Consider the following 21,297-nt stretch of genomic DNA (forward strand, 5'->3'; position numbering starts at 1 on the left):
ATTTGGTCTGTTGTCACATCTGTACCATGTGAGAAATGTGTTGGAGCAGGTCAGGTGTGACCCAATCATGTGACTAGTCGCTTGACAATAACAACTATTATCTGATCCTGGAAGAGTCTGGGTAGATTATTTAAAGTAGCAATTTAAATTTATTGTTTCCAAACTATAATGAGAGTGGGCAACCAACTTTCAAACTCCCCACTCAATACATTAGCAGAAGAAAAGAGAAGTCCTTCATACCCAGGATCAAATTATAGAATGGCAATGGGGCCAACACCAGAAAAGAGGTACCAAGAGATTGGATGTGTAGCAGAAAAGGTCAATGCATCAGTTACATAGCAAATAGCCATTTTCCCACAGCTGCACTACCACACTCAGAAGCTGCTCCATTCACCAATCATTACTCCATGCCCCCATACACACTTACACTACTCATTCCTCATGTCTCTTGTTACAGGGGTCTACCCCTTAATAATAATGATCAGAGAGGCACAAAGAAGATTTGTAATTACAGACAAGTACATTTATTGTCTCAACAGGAGATTATATACCTTTACACAACCCAAATACCTGTGTGCACACATACTAAGTTTTCCTAACTCTCCTTGAACATCGACTCTCCGTGACCTATGAAGGGTCTCAACTTGAAATGTCAACTACTTATCCTTTTTCATAGATGCTGCTTGGCCTACTGAGTTCCTCCAGCATTTCGGGTGTGTTACTTTACATAATAAATAGCTACTCATCTGAGAGCAGTCTCAGGTTTAGCAGGTCATTAGCTGAAACTCCTTGTGTCCACTTTCATTAGCTCTGATTAAATTATCTCAGGGCACGCATTAGTTCTCAAGCAGTTTGCAAGATGGGGGTTACAGAGCAGCTTCACAAAAGAACGACAACTATTTTGCCTACTTCCACTGTCCTAGATTCATTCAAATTCACCCATTTGGAGACTGTCATTCTTTCTGGCCAACACACTCAAACCCACATCTCTCAAAGTAAACATATTCTCAGCTATTGAATCAAGGCAGCAAATTTACATAAACACAATGCAACACATTCCTTCTTCTTTCTTGCAGGAATAAGTATTACGTAACTGTCATGTGCAGGATCAACAGCCTGCAGCCGTTATTACACCGTCTCCATGGATCTGACTGATATAGAGCCTCAGGCCAAAACATTGACTATCTATTCATTTTCATAGGTGCTGCCTGACCTGCTGAGTTCTTCCAGCATTCTGTGTGTGTTTCTTTGGATTTCCAGCATCTGCAGACCTTCTTGTGTTTATGATTAAATACCACAGAGTCAATGGCCAGCACCAATGCAAGGATTATTTTAAAAGATGCCGTTGCTTCTAATTGTCCTCAGGACTGCTGCCAAGATTATTCTGGATGCTACCATTTAAATGACTTTGAGAGTTACACAGTATCCTAGCAAGTCATGCTCCCGTAGATGCCTCAGTCTGCTAAGGCATACTGTATCTCCAACTGGAGTGAGAGTGCCTCAGCTGGCTGTGCTTTCTCAGGATGAGCAGTAGGTGTGACAAAAGCATGTGAAAGGGAGAAAGTCAACAATTATATCACATATTACAATCATAGTTACTACCTCAGTATAGCAACACTAACTTTGCACGACATGGATTTCTTTCTTGTTCAAATTGCATTTTCTTTTGTATAATTTATTTTTAATTTATATTTTTCTTGTGAATGTGTCTCTCATGCAAGTAAATTTTAATTGTGCCTATGCATCCAGGTACTTGTGCTTATGACCATAAATTTGACTTCTGACTTTTGCCTGTATAGCATGGTTGATGACTGGATACATTAATGTAGTCTGTACTCCCCCGGAGGATGACAAAGCCATTTTATCTTCAGAGCCAAGTACCACACTGCCTGTATTCAAGCAATGTCACATGGATACTCTCCCAAGTGGGAGCTCTTCAAAAATAAGTACTCAATTCCCAGAATACTCTGGCGGGAGAAACTCTCAAATACAGATATCTTTTCCTCTTCCTCCTCGTTTGAGACTATCAATGGCTTTGGTAAGTGCTGGGAAATACATCTGCCTCAAACTGCAAACTCATATTTGGGCACAAGAAATTGTGATCGAGACTGCGTGACTAACGTATTCATGAACTAACGTTTGTTTACTTTGCTGTGGTTCATACCTATGGGGCCACAGGGGAATCAAATTCTTGGTGCTTTCTCAGCTGTTCCTCTCCACTTCTGTGGAAAAAGATAAACCAGCAAACTTTCCAAAACATTTTCAATTACAGATACACAAAGTCCCCTGCGGATAAAACACTCAAGGGAAAGATTTCCTCTGTGTGCTAATCATAGCAACACTGTAGACAATTCTTATAACAAGTGAAATGTTCCCGCAACAGCAAACAACACCAAAAGGTTGCTCATTTCCTCACCAAATCACTTCATATTCATGAAAATTCACATTTATATAGGTATAATCTATCATGCAGTGTGAAAATGCTAATGCTTCTTGCTCACTATGTAGATACAACATTCTTTCATCCCAATCTTTTTGACAGTGTTTTCTATGTTGTTATTACGTCCAATGCTTAAAGTTTATAAATCACTGCTCAGAGAAGTTCAGATTGTTTGATATGGCTTCTAAATTTATCTTGATCATTCTACTGAAGGTACTAAACAGTAGGTGGAGCCCTGAGCACTCATAATACAATATATTGTACTGCACTAATAAAGCTAGAATTTTTTCCTTTCTCCAGCCCAGGAGAAAAGAGAACAATGAGCTCCTGAGGATTCCCCATGTTTGTCCATAGTGTTGCTGGCTAGCTTTTAAATGGAGAGGTTACTCCTGGGTATTCTGCCAGTGTGGTATTTACACAGAGTAGGTGCACCAGTACGGATACTCCCAGAGGAAAGTCTTCAGTTATTCATCAAAATTACCAGGACTTTGCTGACTCCCGGGTGATCTCTGTGTTGCTTTTTCTCATTATCTTCTTCTACCTATACTGATTCCACGCTCATAGTAAGAGGGCTCTTAAAGGAATTTATGCCAATGAATTAACAAGTACAAGGCAACGCCAATTTAAACTTGCACTTCAGAATTTCAGGGATTGTCTAAATTTGTGATAAATTTTGCCTGAACAACACACACACACACACACACACCATCTTTTAAATTCTTAAGGAGAACAGTTTACCTTGCCCTCAGCAGCAACATACATGGGTGGCTGCTGTGTGTTACAAGAACAGTACAAAACAGGCATTAGCAGGTTTGGAAATTCATACTTATTAACTACTCTTTTCGAATTATATTTTACAAATGCTACAAATTCATAAAGACTTCAGGTTTATAGATATGTTTCCATATTCTTCATGTCTCTATGACTGTAAGTTGTCAAAATATTTTTAGAACTTCCCTTATCAATTTCCCATGACCCAACAATATCTACCTATCAATAAAATCTTTGGGACACTCAACACCTTCTATGTTCTAATGGAAATTAGTTTATATTTTCCTCAGCAGAAAAATACACAGATGGATTTTACAGGTTTTTAAATTTGTAATCATTAAGTTACTTCGGTGGTTATGAACGACAAGGTTTGTAAATAGATTATATTATTTGCTATTCCATTTTCTCCATGATATTTTTATCCTGATCCTGAATCAGACGAAGTATTGCCTTTGTCAGCATGTTTCCATTTTATTAAATTATCAATTGCACAACAATTCATATTCTTTTATTCAGTCCATTTTCTTGCATAACCTATGTAATACTTGTTTTGAGAATGCATGATAGCACCTTTACATCTTCCTGTTCCCTATACTGTACCTGCAAGTTATTCTAAATCTAACTTCTCACTTAAATACTCCATTGTTCTGATTATTATGTCCATCCAGTACTCTTGGAAAAGCCTTTAGGTATTTCTGTCCGCATCTTCATTGTTGTTATCAAAGCTCTCTTTAAAATTGATCTCTTCAACTCAGCCTATGATCAGTCCTCTTCATATCCCCTCTCATAACTCTATATCTACTCTAATGTTCATAAAGCATGTCTTAATGTTTCAATGTGGATGTAATTAACTGTATTACATGACAAGAAAAAAGTAAAACTTATTACTACTGTCTACTTCTGTGCCTTTTTCTTGTTGATCATCAAGCCTAGACTCGTATTGATCTCGAAAATAAATGTAAGTCATCAGAAGAAATAATGGAGGAATAGATTAATGCCTGAAGACATCACTACCACCTTATAAGTTAATACCAACTTATACATCATATATTTGGTTCCCTCGGGACAGCCAGAGGATGTGACTGACACTGCATTAATGCCAGACTCAGCTACCAGAATGAAGAGAAATGCCTTTTCTTTTTATTTAGTTACACAATTCTGGCAAGCTTACTCAGATATGTGCTACAACTATACCAGTGTCTTGTTGCTTTAAATATATTTATTATTTGTGAAATAAAGTCACATTAAATACAAATTTTAATTATATGTATTGAAGCAAAAAACACTTTGTTTTATACCGATCATTTAATGTTAAAAATGAAATGACTATTAACTTAGCATCTTATGGACAGGCATCATTTTATGAATAATGATTACTTTATCACAGACAGTACAAAATTATAGTACATTAATTAAGGGGCTATTCATTTCCCCAGTTAACATTAATACAGCTGAGTGTTATCAAAACTTAATTATTACACTTTTATCTGGACAACATTGCAATGTTCGCCTGATATATTACTATATATGGCAATAAAACAACTTCAGTTGGGGGAAGACATAACAACTATTTCCTTTAATAATCAATTCACATTAGTGAAGGATACAATATTATTGACACCTGCTAGCAAATTAAAATAATTGCTGACCAATTTATTTCGATCTTCATGATTTATTAATGCCCTTGGACAAAATCTTGTACCACTTTGTACTCAGAAGGGGAACCTGTAGAAGGAAAAGTACAGTGAAAAGTAGTTAAAGTAATCCGATCATTTGATCCAAATATTAAAAGTATTTAATGCCTTAACTAGTTTATTTTTCATGCACTACCTACCAACAGCTGATGAGCGTTTTCCCATGAGTCCAACAAACTCGTCATCTATCTGAAGTTCTGTGAAATAAGTTATAAATAAGGTAAGTTCATCAATTTATATTATAGATTCTATAATGTTTTCATTATCAAATGTCTCTTATTTATATGTCTCTTTATATGTCTATTTAAATGTCTCTTAATTATTTTCTTGACCAAATAATAATTAAACAAGAGATATGTGCCGTATTTACTTGCGTGAGCAACAATTATTATGCTATGTAAAACTTAACATCTATAATTATTTTCAACATCCATTCTGCATCACACTGTGAGAAAACAATGGGATGCATTCAGAGATGATGTTGGAGATACTGCAACCTTTTGCTGAATGACATCTTGAACAGAAAGTTATTCCCATGAATGGGAAGATAACAGGGCTATGCCAAGTGCCCACACATCCCAGAAGGTGGACAGGGAGATACTGTAGATAAAAAAGGGTATAGGATATTTCCCTTTATTGAGCAAGGCATAAAGAAGAGAATTGTATATGATTCTTAGGATGCATGGGGGTCTTTGGCGAATTGGCTGTTTGGATTCAGAACTGGCTTGCTCATGTAGAAGAGAAAATGCTGTGGTCAAAGGAACTTATTTGAACTAGAGACCTGTAATTAGTGATGTTCTGCAGTGATCTGTGCTGGGACCTCTGCTGTTGGTGATGTGTATAAATGACCTGGATGAAAATGTACATGCGTGGGTCAGTAAGTTTTCAGATGATACCAAGATTGGTGGAATTGTGGATAGTGTAGAAGAGTGGCAAAGAATATAGTGCAATATAGATCAATTGCAGATATGGGCAGAGAAATGGCAGATGAGTTTAACCCAGCATCTTGGTAGGGCAAATGCAAGGAGACAGTACACTTTTAAGGGCAAGTGTTGCTGAGCAGAGAGATGTTGAAGTCCAAGTTCATAGCTGCTTGAGAGTGGTTATATAGATCATTAGGCTGGTTAAGAAAACTTATTTAACACTTGCTTTTATTAGTTGAGGCACTGAGTTCAAAAGTCAAGACATTATGTTGCAACTTTATAAAACTCTGGTTAGGCCACATCTGGAGTTTTGCATACAGTTCTGGTCACCCCATTATAGGAAGGAAGTTGAGGCTTTGGAGAGAATGCAGAAGGGGTTTACCAAGATGCTACCTGGGTGAGAGGGCATGTGCTATCACGAGAAGCTGGATATACTTGGGTTGTGTTCTCTGGAGCAGCAGAGGCTGAGGGGAGATCTGATAGAGGTTTATAAGGTTATGAGAGGCATGCATGGAGGAGACAAGAGATATCTTTTTCCGAGTAGAAATATCTAATACAATAGGGCATGCATTAAAAGTGAGGGGGGGTAGGTTCAAAGGGGACGTGAAGTTTTTTGCTTAGAGAATGTTGGATGCCTGGAATGCACTGTCTGCTATTGTGATAGAGGCAAATACATTAGAGACTGTTATGAGATGTTTAGATAAGCACATGAATATGAGGAAGATGGAGGGATATGGCTATTATGGATATGGTCTAAGGAAGTATTGCAGTAGATTTAAACATTGTTATTATTGTTAAGACTGAATTCACCATCTTGAAAACTTCTGAGACCAAGAGGTCATGTTGGAAAAGAATTGATGAAAGGTCCAGACCTGCACAAATAAATAGTTATGTTTACAAGTACTATAGAATAGCTGCTGATTTATACTGTTTAATAGCCATAAAAACATTCCATTTGAAAAATGAGCTGTAACATCATAAGATGTGAGCTATTTTAGTTCTCAGCAAACTTCTGCATTTCCTTCAGCACAGTTTTAAAAATTAAGGATACAGCATCATAAACTAAAGAGCTGGTAGATCATCTTGTTTATGCAATAAATATTAGAAAACTAAGACTTCAATGTTGAATGTAGTTCAATACATTACAACGGAGTAAAAATAACTATTTTGCAGAATCTACTGGGCATTATTGTAAATCTCAGATATTAGCCTATTTTTCAAAACTTACGTTTTTGACTCATTGGCTTGTCAAATACTTTACTTATCCAACAAACCTCCAAACAATAGGAAACATTTTCTTAGATTGAGTTGTTGATCCTCTGGAACGATTTTATCTAATGAATTTGTTGTTTCAATGCATCTCCAATTCATTGGTACAAATAATAGGTGAATGATTTCAAGCATTATTCCCTTTCAATATTATTGACTGACTCATAAATTACATTCATTATCTGAGAATAAATCTAAACTTTGCTTCCTCTTGAATGAGTTATTACTGCTGACACTTTGGAAACCACATTTTAATACAATCTACTTGTTAAATTACTTCACACAGCAGCTGTAAATCATTTCCCACAAGGTCAAATCAGATAATTATAGTGTTTTCCATTCACACTGGCTTCAATTCTCTGATAGAGATGTTAAACAATTTTGGTTAATATAGCCATTAGGAACATCTACACACGGGAACAGTAAATTACTAAATGAAATATAACAGTGATCATTCCTTTTATATCTGAAGCAAAGACATCTACTTCTTTGGTGTTTCAATATATTTCAATAGCCTGGTTTGCACTCATTGGCAAGCGAATGGCTTTGTTCATTAACCTTGTACATTTTCATAGAGATTGTTTATGAGTTTGCTACCAGAGAATTCTACAAATCTTGTGTCTTGTCCGGGGCTGTATGGGAATGGTAAAGGGAAGGGGGGCCCTCCGTGATCTCTGCCGCCCTCTGGCTCTTTGACCATGTCTGATTTCTCAAACTTCCAGTAATTGCCCCACCTTTACCATTCCCCCTTCCCATTTCGCACTCTCACTTTATCACCTGCTCATCACCTCCCTCTGATGCTCCTGCCCCTTCCCTTTCTTCCATGGCCTTTATCTCTTTCACAGCTATTTACTTCACCTACAACCTTGTACTTCTTCCTCTTCCCCCCGTTCCACAAAACTGATACCCAATAAGAATAACCATGACGGGTGGATGCTGCAACTATTTGGTTTTGCTTGAACAAATGGACCCAGACTCGGTAGTTCCTCCGAGACACACTTTATTGATAATACAGAGAAGAAAATAGAGAGTTGTGAGAAATGCTTTATATTGTACACTACCTACACCACTAATAGGTAGGGCTAATGTAGGCAACCCCTAGCAGTCTACACTGCTGAGTGTACTTAGCAACGTCTGTGTGGTCCCTGAAGCAGGCGATCGTCCGTGGACTGGCTAGGGTGGAGGTCCTTGACTCCAGTTCAGCTGCTCGTCCCAAAGGTGGGACCCAGGCGAGTGGTCTGCCCAGGAAGGAACTTTCCCTCCTTTATAGCACTATCGCCACCTCCCAGTCCAGCTGGAAGGGACTAGGCATCCAATCCGATGCTTACACGACCCTAACTTGGCCCAGTCCAAGTCCTGGCCACGTATTAAGTCAACATACATCCTCCATACCTGCAAGTACCAAGGTCAGGTGACCTTTAACATTGCCCCCTCAGGGAAAATGCATCCTATTAATCTTACAACCAAGCAATATAAAAAAAACATTCTTTAGAGATAAGGTGATTAATTACTTTTACACAAATCAGCACTTTTAGTTTGCAGGCAGCATCCTGGTAAATCTTCTCTGTACCATTTCCAATGCTTCCACATCCTTCCTATAGTGAGGTGACCAGAGCTGGACACAGTACTCCAAGTGTGGCCCAACCAGAGTTTTATATAGCTGCATCATTACATCGTGACTCTTCAAGTCTATCCCTCGACTTATGAAAGCTAACACCCCATAAGCTTTCTTAACTGCCCTATCTACCTGTGAGGCAACTTTCAGGGATCTGTGGACATGTATCCCCAGATCCCTCTGTTCCTCCACACTACCAAGTATCCTGCCATGTACTTTGCACTCTGCCTTGGAGTTTGTCCTTCCAAAGTGTACCACCTCACACTTCTCTGGGTTGAACTCCATCTGCCACTTCTCAGCCCACTTCTGCATCCTATCAATGTCTCTCTGCAATCTTAATTATACATTACATAAAATAAGGAAACATCCAACTGGGTTGTGTGAATACTGTAATCAACCAGAAAAAGTTGAACATGTATTGATAAAATTTAAGAGGTATCAAAGAGAATGAGTGAAGATGATAGCAGCGCTTAAGATAAACAAAAAAAAACTGCTGTGGGTATAGAAGACATTTTAAGTGGGATTTCAAGCGAAATACAGACCTATATCATGAAGTAGCTGAAAGTCTCTGGTTTATTATATAGAATTTAGGGAATGCAATTCTTTTCCTTCCTCCTGTTTATCAAATGATCCACACCCCAGTCTAGCAGGTGGCGGGTAATGCACCTTAAAGCTGGCTTGCCAACCGCCATAAAACAACACAAGAAGAAGAAGAAGAAGAATTGCAAGGCATCACCCCTGATGAAAGATGGCAAAGTCTGTCATCGAAACATCGGTTAAAGCCGATACCTGTATCCTGCTGAAAGCCCAAGGAGAGTTTATTAACCAGAAAATGGTTATTTTCTTATTATGTTTTTTCTTGTTTTTCATGCTGATGGATCCAAAGTAGGAAAAACTACTTGAATAAAAACTGACCACAGTGCAACATGCAGTCATTCTCTGAATTATACTCAGTGCTCTCTTGTGATCAAAATGTATGCCCTGACTTTCTGCGGCAGTGGCCATCCATTTCAACGTTCGACGTGTTTGGGTGTTCAGAGATGCTCTGCACTCCACTGTTGTCACGCGTGGTTATTTGTGTTAGTCGCATTCATGTCAGTTTGAACCAGTCTAGCTGTTTTATTCTGAACTCTCTCATTAACAAGGCATTTTCGCCCAAAGAACTGTCGCTCACTGAGTATATTTCTTTCGTAACGCTTTCTGTAAACTCTAGCGACTTGTGCGTGAAAATCACAGGTTTCAGAGATACTGCCTCATGCTTTTATTAATCAAGCGCTAAAAAAGAAAGCATATTTAAAAAAAAAACACTATTCTAATCGTTACTGGAACTTACCAGGCCGAAGTAAACATGTTGTATTTTCCGATTCTGCGTTACACGGTAGAGAGAACAACAGAACGAAGCTGATTAAGAGGAGGATGCTCCACTTCATGGTTGTTCACTCTGTGACCGGAATTACAGTCTGTTCTGGGTCAGCGTACTTACTGACTGATTCTAAAACGCCACATTTATACAGTGCAGTTTACGATTTATGCTCTCTGTTCAATGTGAATCCAACTGGAAAACTATTGGCGCCATTATCATTACTGATTAGAATTTTCGGGTCCAACCGCCGCCGGCTGCCTTCAGGAGGGGGAATGAATCCAAGGAAAGCATCGGGACCGGACGGGGTACCTGGCCAATTACTGAAGACCTGTGCTGACCAACTGGCTGGAGTATTATCTTTAACCTCTCGCTCCCGCAGTGCCTGGTCCCCGACCGCTTCCCGTAGGCTTCGATTACACCGGTGCCCAAGAAGAACAGGCTGACCTGCCTCAATGACCATCACCCAGTTGTACTTTCATCCTCAGTGATGAGTTGTTTGTGAGAGGCTGGTGATGCCAGCACCTACCTGAGCAGTGACTTAGGGACTTCGCAAGTGTCCTACTAGTCTGAGCTGAGGGTTAGATCACCATGTTCGAAACTTTCTAGGGGGTGCCGTGTCCTGTGGCGGGGGGGGGGGGGGGGCATGCCTTATTCTGATTGTCCAAAGTTGTTTTGTCGTGATTGGTTAGTTTGGAAACTGCAGCTGTTTTTCCCATTGGTTAGTTGCCTTGTTGTCCAGTTTCAAACGTCCAAGGTATATAGAGAGCATGTGTGGGCGGTCCGCTCTCTCTCTTGGTTTAAGGCCGGGGTGGACTTGGCCATTGGATTTATACTCTGCCCACACTCTTAGCTATGTTTGTTGAACATTCAACATTGTAGTCTCTAATTTGGGGAACATGAATGTTTGGTTGAATTTGTACTGTCTGTAAATAAACGATTGATATACTTATTCAAAGTCAGTGCGTTTTCTGTCTCACTTGTCAATTTCATGAACCAGATTCAACATTACAAAGCACTGGGAGGATCAATGAAAATTTTTAAAGCATGATTCCTGAGATGAATGTCAGGGTGCTGGAGCAGGGATCCAATCGCACGCCTAGTACTGTGCACACAGTGATATTAATTGAGTAACAAATCCCGAGGTGAAAACAAAGTCGGTGTCAAAGTTCAGTCAGGGATCAAAACATCCAGAGAAATCCAAAAACCAGAATCGGAGAAACAGGCAGAGTTGATATTCAGACTGATGGAGTTCAGATACGAATGCTGGAAAGGCTCAGGAAAACTCACTGGCACAATCTGGCAACAAACAGGTGAAAACACAGGACTGAAATACACTGAGTAATAAACAGAGAGGCGGATAATAAACAGATGAGAGACGGAGTACTCAGTAATACAGGAGCCGGAGGAGAGTGGGAGCGGGGACAGGAGCACATGGCAATACAAAACCACGGACTGACAGCTTGGGGGAAACACACAAAAAGACAGTTCAACTGGAGGTACAAACTGACAATGAAAGACAAAAGCTTGAAGAGTTTTAGACAGCTTTTGTTTGCAGAAGACTGTAGAGGTTATTGATAGATGTATGTAAAAAAAAACCTAAATCAAATCAATTTTGATGGGACCACCCATTGTCTATAAAACTGCACCAGTTCTTTTAGGTACTCTGTTGTGCAGTTTCGTGGGAGAATCGGCTGGTGGGTTGCCCAGGTCGAATCTCTCCGAGGTTAGAGGATGTAGTGGCTCCGGAGTGGGACAGACTGGTCCTCCCAAGCGACCCTGGCTTCCTCCTTGCAAAAATTGACCAATGGCTACCTGGAGGTCGTGAATCTCCAGGCTCTGTCTGGAAGTATCTTCGCCGTGGCTGGTTACATCGGATGATAGACTTTGATACTCCACTGGGTCCATATTGGCTCGATTGTACTGTGACAACAATCCTTGACGAGGATGGCTTAGGAGCAAACACTGGAGTATCCAAGAATGGGATGAGATACGGTCTCAAACGGGATCGAGAAACTGAGTACAAAATAAACGCTAGATGAAATCACCGTTAACCTTCCGAATGAGCACTGAACCCATCTTCAGGTGTCCCTTAAATCCTCAATTCTAGGCACCCAAAACATGATGATCAATTACCGGCAACGTCCAAAGCCCTTAAAGAGGCTGCGCCAGATATCTGCACTCCAGAGAGTTAAAGCATTTAAATCTCAGTAGCTGGCGTGGTTCGATAGTCGTCTGGCAGAGTGAAAGTGAGACCACTTCAGGAGGGCAAAGAGAGCCAAGCTGAACCCAGTTCCTACGCATGGCAGTTCCACCTCAGCTGCTGGGGGCTAATATCCAAGCAGAAAGGTTCGCTAGCGCTCTAGGTACGGGTTGGGGGGGGTGGGTGTTTGGTGGAGGTTATAATAGACATGGAGGCCCTGATTAGGGATAGTCAACGCTGCTTTGAGCATGGTAGGTTGTGTCTAACCAATCTGATTGAGCCTGTCCCACCCACCAAACCCCTCATCTGACTTTAGCGATCACCTTCGAGCTTGTTCTCCTTCACCTCCCCACACCTTCTTATTCTGGCTTCTTCACACTTCCTCTCCAGTTCTGAGGAAGAAACTCATTCAAAATCTCCTCTCTTTATTCCTTTCAATAGATGCTGCCGGACCTGAACTGACTCATCAGATATAACCTTTGTTAATTTCACTGCACAGCAGGAGGTTGGTACTCTGTCTAGAGATCTTTGTCCATGAACTGAAAAACCTTTAAAAGTAGTGGATACAGCCCAGTTCATCAGAGGAAAAGTCCTACCCAGCATTGAGCACATCTACAAGGAGCACTGAGACACTGATGCAGCATCTGTCAAGGACCCCCACCATCTGATCATGCTCTAGTCTCGTTGCTGCCATCGGGGAGGAGTTATAGGTGTCATAAGATGGGCGCTGGGAACGAACCCAAGTGCAAGACACAGACACTGAAGTACTAGGGACAGGACTAGGATACAGGCTGAGGGCTAGGACATGGACAGGAAAACCGAGAACCCGGAACAGGACTGGACAAGAGAGCTAGAAGCCCGGGCTTGGACTCCAAGCCAGAGACTGGACAAGGACACAAAACCCGGGTCTTGCCTCTGGCTCGGGTCCCAGAACTAGGCAAGGACGTGACTTGGCTGGCAGGCCGGACGAAGCTGGAGGCTTGAGACTTGAGGCGAGGTCGGAGGCTGGAGACTTGAGTCTTGAGCTTGGCTGCGGGATCCTCGAGGCTCGGGTTCTTGAGTCTGGAGCTTGGCTGCGGGATCCTCGAGGCTCGGGTTCTTCAGTCTGGAGCTTGGCTGCGGGATCCTCGAGGCTTGGGTTCTTGAGTCTAGAGCTTGGCTGCGGGATCCTCGAGGCTTGGGTTCTTGGAGCTTGGCTGCGGGATCCTCGAGGCTTGGGTTCTTGGAGCTTGGCTGCGGGATCCTCGAGGCTTGGGTTCTTGGAGCTCAGAGACAGACTAGGTCTTGTTTTGTCTTGTCCTTGCCTCCATAGGGTAAGCCAGGCCGTCTTGCCGTTGCCCCGCGGGGAGTCATGTCTTGTCTTGTCCTGTCCTCGCCTCCGTGGGGTAAGTCAGGCCGTCTTGCCATTGCCCCGCGGGGGGGGGGGGTCATGTCTTGTCGTGTCTTATCCTCGCTATTGCTACTCCTGCCCCGTGGGGGGGGGGAGGTCATGTCTTGTCGTGTCTTGTCCTCGCTATTGCTACTCCTGCCTTACTCTCCTGGTTTCGAACAATAAACTAAATTTAAGTAACCTCACAAGATGCGTCTTGCATTTGCGTCTACCCTTGCTCCCAATGCCCCTGCCATTGTGACACTCTCTTCCAAATCATTAATGTATATTGTGAACAACTGTTGGCCCATCACCAACACCTATGGCACTTCATCCATTACTAAAGTGAACTATGATCGGACTAAAGTGCCTCTTTGGAGCTGTGCAGTTTTCCATGTTTGATAGTAGATATTCCCTCTTTGTTTCCTTCTTATTGAAACCAGCAAGAGAGAACATTGTTGATTCATTTACAAGCACAAATAGATTTTAGGTTGGCACTGTCAGGTCCTGTTAAGAATATCATTGGCTGAGTCAAAGTAGGTGATAGCTTTTAAAACATTACTCTGGATAAACAACAAAGTTTCGCTTGGAGAAGTGTTGTAGTCAAAGCTGCAAGAAATTATGCAATTTTGAAAATAACTATTCATCTGACATTGGTTGCAGGATCAATAATATAGCACAGGGTTTCTCAACCAGGGTTCTGCGAGAGATCGTGATTAAAAAAATAAACATTTTTTGAATTTCATGCAATGCACGATGTTAGTGCTCACAGTGGTGGGCGGTGACCAAGCAGCCTGTTACCAATCTTGTTAGAGGTTTCTCAGCCTCATGGCAGAGTGCAGTAGGGCCCTCCTTATTTCATTGAGTTAATTCTCGTGAGATCGGGAGGCTGTTGATAATTGGTGAACGCTGTAATGCACAGAGGGGAGGATGGTAGGCTGATGAGGAGCATGAAGTGTATTGTCTGAACATTGAATGGACTCACCCAACTTGGGCTGATATGTCAACCTCTCGCTCCTGAATTACCTCCCCCAACTTTCTCTTACGTGAGGCCAAATGATTTATGGGAGCGAACAAATGTTACTGATCTTGCAAAGAGCTGCCCGAAACAAGCAAAGACCAAGATATATTTAATGTTTTTTCTTCATATGTGGAAACAAAAGGTCTGTCTTGGAGCAACTGTGTTGGCATCTGTACTGCTGGTGCCCCATGAATGGTTGGCTCCATGAGAACTGTCATGGAGGAAGGATATCAGAAAGTAAAGAAGGATATCAGGAAGTCTTAAGTCTTACTGAAAACCAACTGGAAGTACTTCAGAGCAAAATTGAACAATACTTTTCCTCCCTTTCAACACCAGTGTATGACTGGGTGAGGAACCCCTTCTCTGAATCTTCTGCTCAGCCTGAGCACTTGACTTTGAAAGAAGAGGAAGAACTTTGTGAGCTACAGTCCCTACACATCACAGGTCCAGTCCCCAACGTTGTACCATGACCAGCCCGTCGCCTGTTCAAGATCGAGTCAAACCCATGCAGGTTGGTTACAATAGAGTCTCCGCCAATGAGAGGTCCTGGCATCACTGTCGAGGGTGCTGCTGTTATAGCGGGGAAGCAGGTCACCTACTGGCTGAATGTCCAAAGCTGCAGCCACCTGGGGAACTGCTAAGACCATCTAGTGTTGGGAGGACTGTGATGGCAGTAGTCACTAAGCCCAGTCCCACGGATTCTGGTTTTGTACTGAAGAAATAGTTCTCCTGGGGTTAGATCTTGAGGCAGATGAAGGCTTTAATGGAATCTGGGGCAGTGGGTAATTTCCTGGCTTTAGGAACCACCCATCGGTTCAACATACCGCTGTGAGAATTGAGCCAGTCCTTCCTCACATCTGCCTTGGATGACCACCTGCTGGGTTCCGGACAAATCCAGCAACAGGCTGTGGAATTGCAGGTGAGGATAGGGGATCATGTGGAAGATGATTAGTTCCTACATTATCAACTCTCCACTCGTACCGCCGATCCTCAGGTGTCCCTGGGTTTCCCAGCAAAACCCAGCTGTGGACTGGAGAGAGAGGAGAGTCATTGCTTGGTCCAGTCATTGTAAGAGGCTTTGTCTATGGCGTAGTGATCTGATACCCAGATTCTCAAGTGACCAATGACCAACAAGGGGGCAGGCTTCAGTGCAAGGGAACCTGAGACCTTCTGGACACCTAGTCCAGCCCTCAAGAGCGGACAAGCTGGTTCTGGCTAATGGAACAATGCGAGTCAAGGCACAGTCTAGCTGGAATCCTACAGGAACTAAAAAGAAGGAAGTTGTAGGTCAGGAGAAGACCAAGGAGATGCCCAAGCAGTCTTGAAGATGTGCCACTAAGCTGAAGGGAACCCTCAAGGGAAAATCTCCTTTACACCGATCCTTGAAGCCGATACCTGGGGAAGCAAGAATGCTTTGTAACATCTCGTTGCCTTTGGCTATGGATACAGATGGGGAGTCGGACTCTGTTTTGGTCACCATTCCCACAGATGAACATTGTGAGCTCAGAGAGACGACTCTGAAGCCCACCAATTCACCCCTGGCGCCAAAGAAGTCTCAGGAGTCTTCCTCAAAGGAAGGTCCGGAGGAGATAGCAACAGCCAAACCAGTTGAAATCCTCTCTGTTTACAAGGATTTAGAGCGGGTCTTCAACAATGGAAAGGCCTCGAATCTTCCACCTAACCAACTCTTCAACTGTGCCATTGACCTGCTGCCTGGTACCTATCCTTTGCATTCTCAAAGCCCAGAGAGAAGCACCGTGGAGGAGTATATAAAGGAAGCTCTTGCCATGGGCTTACACCTCATCCGCCAGCACAGGTTTCTTCTTCATACAAAAGAAACATGGGAGCCTGCATCCATGCACTGATTTCAGAGGATTAAACGACATAACAACCAAGAATCGATGCCCCCTTCCCCTTACGAACACAGCTTTCGAGATGCTGCAAGGCAAGGGGCAAGGGTATTCACAAAATTAAGTGTCAGAGTGCCTACAATCTGTTCTGTATCAGGGAGGGTGATGAGTGGAAGACGGGGCACAACAAGTATCAGACTAGGCCCTTCAACTTGTGAATGCCCCAGCTGTTCTCCAAAACTTTATAAACGATGTGCTCTGGGATACTCTCCATAAGTGTGCCTTTGTCTACCTGGATGATATCCTAATCTTCTCCAAGTCCAGGAAGGAGCACATTGCTTACGTCAGGGACTTTTTAAAGAGGCTTCTAGGCCATGGACTTTATGTCAAGTTGGAGAAGTCCGAGTTTCATGTGATGACTGTTCCAGTTTTGGGTTTCATCAACTCCAATGGTAATCTCGAGATGGACCCTCCCAACACCCGGGCAGTCAGAGACAGGCTACCACCATCCAATATCATACAGGTCCAACGATTCCTCGGGTTTGCTAACTTCTACCAGAAGTTCATCAGGAACTTCAGCTCAGCGGCAACTCCCTAACTAAGACATCCACGGGCCCTTTTTTCTGAACTACTGAATTTTGCAGAGTTTAAACAGCAGTTTACTACAGCTCCCAACTTGGTTTCTCCTAATCCGGACCTTCCCTTCACTGTACAGTTGACACTTCAGACACTGGAGCGGGTGCAGTGTTGTCTCAATGGTCAGCTTTGGATGGTAAACTGATCCCCATGTGCATTCTTCTCCAGGCAACTATCCCTGGCAGAGAGGAACAATGACATTGGGAATCAGGAGCTCTTCTGATAGATAAGTTAGCTTTGGAGGAATGCCATCACTGGCCGGAGGAGCCGAGAACCCTTTTGCCATTTGGACTAACCATAAGAACATGGCTTATATTCAGGAGACCAAGAGACTGAGTTCCAGATGGACCAGGTTGTCTTTGTTTTTTAACCAGTTTAATTTCATCCTGACCTATCAACCAGGTCTAAGAACCAGAATCCTGATGCCCTATCCCGCTAGTTTGACAAACCGGAACGAATAGAGCAGCCTTCCACCATTTTGCCCCAAGCCAGGGTGGTGGCGCCAATTCATTGGGGAATCAAAGCTCTTGTTCACAAGGCCAAAGCACAAGGAGATTCATAAGGACGGTCCTCCAGCTCAGCTGTCCATCCCAAGTTCCGTACGGTTCCAGGTATTGCACTCGTCAAGAATGACCGCGCACCCAGGGATTGCCAGGACACTTGAATTGATCTATAGGAAGTATTGGTGGCCCAGAATGTTAAGAGAAGTTTGGCAGTACATGCAGGCACATGAGGTGTGCCCCCAAAACAAAGAGCCCCACACCTGACCTCAGGACTCCTCCATACCCTACCCATTCCGAAAAGACCTTGGGCACACAGTTCCATGGATTTTGTCATGGCTCTCCTGCCATCCAAGGGGAAGCTATTCATCATGGTGTTTGTCGATTGATTTTTGAAAACCTGTAAGTTGATTGCATTGGAGAAGCTACCTTCCACAGCAGAGATGGCCGAGGTCATCCTGGACCATGTCTTCAGGGTCCACAGATTTCCAGTGGACGTTGTCTCAGATCGTGGTACACAATTCTCATCACATTTCTGGAAGGCTTTCTGTAAAAAGACAGGGGCAACAGCAAGACATTCCTCTGGGTTTCACACACAGTTCAAAGACCAGATGTAGCAGACCAACCAAGATTTAGAACATACCCTGAGATGCCTGGCCTCGAAAGGACCTGATGAGTGGTGTGACCATTTGATGTGGGCAGAGATCGCCCACAACACTTTACAGCACTCGGTACTGGGGATGTTACCATTTAAGTACCAGTTTGGTGATCCTCTGCCTCTCTTTCTGGTTGGGGTCTCTGCAAAAGAAGATCTTGTCCAATGCTGCAAGGAGAAGTAGATGAGGACAAGAGAGATTTGCTGGCTTCTACCTGGAAAGTGGAGACCAAGGCAATCCACTCATAATTTGTCTCGCCAACTGGAGTCTAGAAAGTTGGCTTCCAAGTTCATTGGTTCCTTTAAGATCCTGAGGAAATTAAACCCAATGGCTTACAATTGCAGCTTCCCCAAGACCCTAAACATTAACCTCACCTTCCACATCTCTAAATTAAAACCTGTCTGCACCAACCCCTTCGACCCGCCACCACCCAGGTTTACCAAGGGGGATCAGGTCTTTACGGTGGAAAGACTTTTGGACTTTCATACTGTTTGAGGTGTCTGGCAATACTTAGTGGACTGGGAGGGATTTGGACCAGAGGAAAGGTGCTGGGTGCCAGAAAGAGACATCCTGTATCCCACTCTCATCCACAATTATCATCACCTCCTCTCCGAGCAACCATGGCCGTCAGATGTTGGCCATAGGGGAGGGGATCCTGTTACGAGACACTCCCAACCATGCCAACTTCCAAGATATAAACATCTTAACTTGTTGGAGTATGGATAGCTGGTGCGGCCTCTTCAAGGGCTTAGGGTGTTCCCGTTAATTGATAATCATGTTTTGGGTGCCAAGAATGGAGTATTTAAGGAACACCTGACCGTGGGTTCAGTGCTCAACCATAAGCTTAGCAGTGGATTTTGTTTAGCATTTGCTTTGTGCTCAGTTTCTCAAACCCATTTGAGTCTGCTTCTCAATCCCGGTCTCAGATACTCCAGTGTTTGGGTCCAAGCCGTCCTCTTCAAGGACTCATATATATTCTATCTTTCTCTTTTTCTTTTTTCTCTATCTCTATCTCTATCTCTTGATCCCATGATCTAACAACTTGATCATGGACAAGGATAGATCTGGTCCTAGGGTTGAGGTTCTTAACTGGAAGAAGGCCAAATTTGAAGAAATGAGAAAGGATCTAAAAAGCGTGGATTGGGACAGGTTGTTCTCTGGCAAGGATGTGATCGGTAGGTGGGAAGCCTTGAAAGGAGAAATTTTGAGAGTGCAGAGCTTGCATGTTCCTGTCAGGATTAAAAGCAAAGTAAATAGGAATAAGCAACCTTGGTTCTCAAGGGATATTGCAACTCTGATAAAGAAGAAGAGGGAGTTGTATGACAAGTATAGGAAGCATGGAGTAAATAAGGTGCTTGAGGAGTATAAGAAGTGCAAGAAAATACTTAAGAAAGAAATCAGGAGGGCTAAAAGAAGATTAGAGGTTGCCTTGGCAGTCAAAGTGAAGGATAATCCAAAGAGCTTTTACAGGTATATTTAGAGCAAAAGGTTTGTAAGGGATAAAATTGGTCCTCTTGAAGATCAGAGTGGTCGGCTATGTGTGGAACCAAAGGAAATGGGGGAGATCTTAAATAGGTTTTTTGCGTCTGTATTTACTAAGGAAACTGGCATGAAGTCTATGGAATTAAGGGAAAGAAGTAGTGAGATCATGGAAACTGTACAGATCGAAAAGAAGGAGGTCCTTGCTGTCTTGAGGAAAATTAAAGTGGATAAATCCCCAGGACCTGACAGGGTGTTCCCTCGAACCTTGAAGGAGACTAGTGTTGAAATTGCAGGGGCACTGGCAAAAATATTTAAAATGTTGCTGTCTACAGGTGAAGTGCCGGAGGATTGCAGAGTGGCTCATGTTGTTCCGTTGTTTAAAAAAAGATCGAAAAGTAATCCAGGAAATTATAGGCCAGTAAGTTTAATGTCGGTGGTAGGTAAGTTATTGGAGGGAGTATTAACAGACAGAATCTACAAGCATTTGGATAGACAGGGACTTATTAGGGAGATTCAACATGGCTTTGTGCATGGTAGGTCATGTTTGACCAATCTATTGGAGTTTTTCGAGGAGGTTACCAGGAAAGTGGGTGAAGGGAAGGCAGTGGATATTGTCTTCCTGGACTTCAGTAAGGCCTTTGACAAGGTCCCGCATGGGAGGTTAGTTAGGAAAATTCATTCGCTAGGTATACATGGAGAGGTGGTAAATTGGATTAGACATTGGCTCGATGGAAAAAGCCAAAGAGTGGTAGTAGAGAATTGCTTCTCCGAGTGGAGGCCTGTGACTAGTTGTGCGCCACAGAGATCAGTGCTGGGTCCATTGTTATTTGTCATCTATATCAATGATCTGGATGATAATGTGGTAAATTGGATCAGCAAATTTGCTGATGATACAAAGATTGGAGGTGTAGTAGACAGTGAGGAAGGTTTTCAGAGCCTGCAGAGGGACTTGGACCAGCTGGAAAAATGGGCTGAAAAATGGCAGATGGAGTTTAATACAGACAAGTGTGAGGTATTGCACGTTGGAAGGACAAACCAAGGTAGAACATACAGGGTTAATGGTAAGGCACTGAGGAGTGCAGTGGAACAGAGGGATCTGGGAATACAGATAGAAAATTCCCTAAAAGTAGTGTCACAGGTAGATAGGGTTGTAAAGAGAGCTTTTGGTACATTGGCCTTTATTAATCAAAGAATTGAGTATAAGAGCTGGAATGTTATGATGAGGTTGTTTAAGGCATTGGTGAGGCCGAATCTGGAGTATTGTGTTCAGTTTTGGTCACCAAATTACAGGAAGGATATAAATAAGGTTGAAAGAGTGCAGAGAAGGTTTACAAGGATGTTGCCGGGACTTGAGAAACTCAGTTACAGAGAAAGGTTGAATAGGTTAGGACTTTATTCCCTGGTGCATAGAAGAATGAGGGGAGATTTGATTGAGGTGTATAAAATTATGATGGGTATAGACAGAGTGAATGCAAGCAGGCTTTTTCCACTGAGGCAAGGGGAGAAAA

The 21,297-nt window shown here is 42.7% G+C and overlaps 1 long non-coding RNA gene across 1 annotated transcript; it reads right to left on the reverse strand.

Moving 5' to 3' along the window:
• Positions 1-4,410: 4,410 nt before the first annotated feature.
• LOC140194727 (uncharacterized) lies at positions 4,411-10,224 on the reverse strand. Its single transcript, XR_011885277.1, has 3 exons — positions 10,046-10,224; positions 5,046-5,102; positions 4,411-4,936 (listed from the first exon to the last, which is right to left on the reverse strand). It is a non-coding gene; the product is annotated as an uncharacterized lncRNA (long non-coding RNA).
• Between the last annotated feature and the right edge of the window lie 11,073 nt (positions 10,225-21,297).

Source organism: Mobula birostris, chromosome 3 (genome assembly GCF_030028105.1).
Source record: "Mobula birostris isolate sMobBir1 chromosome 3, sMobBir1.hap1, whole genome shotgun sequence".
Taxonomy (NCBI): domain Eukaryota; kingdom Metazoa; phylum Chordata; class Chondrichthyes; order Myliobatiformes; family Myliobatidae; genus Mobula; species Mobula birostris.